General features: G+C 56.6%; 1 protein-coding gene across 8 annotated transcripts in view; it reads right to left on the reverse strand.

The window, feature by feature from the left end:
• The window catches only part of ZCCHC11 (zinc finger CCHC-type containing 11), a 73,266-nt gene that overhangs the window by 19,820 nt on the left and 52,363 nt on the right, over nt 1–1,083 (reverse strand). The gene's annotated exons all lie outside the window — the stretch shown is intronic.

Below are 1,083 nucleotides of genomic sequence, written 5' to 3' on the forward strand. Positions count from 1 at the left end.
AACATTAGGAAATGCAGGGCAAATGCATAGACTCTCAAACTCTTTCCCCCTGGCTAGGATACAAAAAACTTATTGGCAGTTTACTTTGATATAAAAGCATACACACGTTAAATGCACTTACTAGAGGTGCACCAATACATTGGTCCATACCGTATCAACATCAATAAGAGGAAAATTGACTTAATTGACAACCGGCTTTTTTTGGTTGATGTGGCCCATAACATCACCGATAAATGCTCCATGCATGTGTGCAGGCGTAGCGTGCACACGGCTAGGAGTGAAGCCTGGCAGCATGGAGATCAGCGTCCAGCTTTTAAGTCTGTGAGGTGGGTGCACATCGAGGTCCCCAGTGAGGGAGGGAGTGGGGCTGGGTTTGGAAAAGGGGCAAGAGCAGGTGCTGCCCAGCCAAGGCAGGGCACAGGGTGGAGCCACAGGTGGCTCATCTTGAGGGCAGCTCCCGCTGTTGTATGGGAAGGCATGGGGGGCAAGTGCCCCCTGGATTTGTGCATGGGGTGAGGGCAAGATGCTCACTTGGGGCCAAGGGCTGCACTGGCCTCTTCCTGATAGTGGGGCTGAGCTGGGGCTGCACTTAGGGCAGGCAGCAGTGGCGCTGGGGGAGAGGGAGGGGCTATGTGGTGGCCACAGCAAATTTTGGGGTGGCTATAGCCCACCCTTTCAGCACCACCGCTCACCCCAAGTGCAGCCCTGACCCAGCCCCGACCCAGCCCCTGCTGAGAAGAGGCCAGCACAGCACCTGGACCCGAGCCAGCAGCCTGCCCTTCCCTGTACTCAAATCCAGGGGGAAACATGTCCCTCATGCCTCCTCTGGGGTGCATGTAGCGGTGGGCGCCATGCCCTCTGCCCCCTCCAGATGAGCCACCCACAGCTCCTTCCCATGCCCCACCCGAGCTGGGCAGTGCCTGTCCCTGCCTTAGCTCCCTCCCTCACCATGGGGGCCTCGATGTGCCCCCTCCATGCCCTTCCTTCCTCACAGACCAGCCAGATACTACTCTCCAAGCTGCTGGGCTGCATATCAGCAATCAGATCAGTATTGGCCAATATGGCTGGTTAATAAATTGGTCA

Source organism: Crocodylus porosus, unplaced genomic scaffold, assembly GCF_001723895.1.
Source record: "Crocodylus porosus isolate Cpor-Errol unplaced genomic scaffold, CroPor_comp1, whole genome shotgun sequence".
NCBI lineage: Eukaryota > Metazoa > Chordata > Crocodylia > Crocodylidae > Crocodylus > Crocodylus porosus.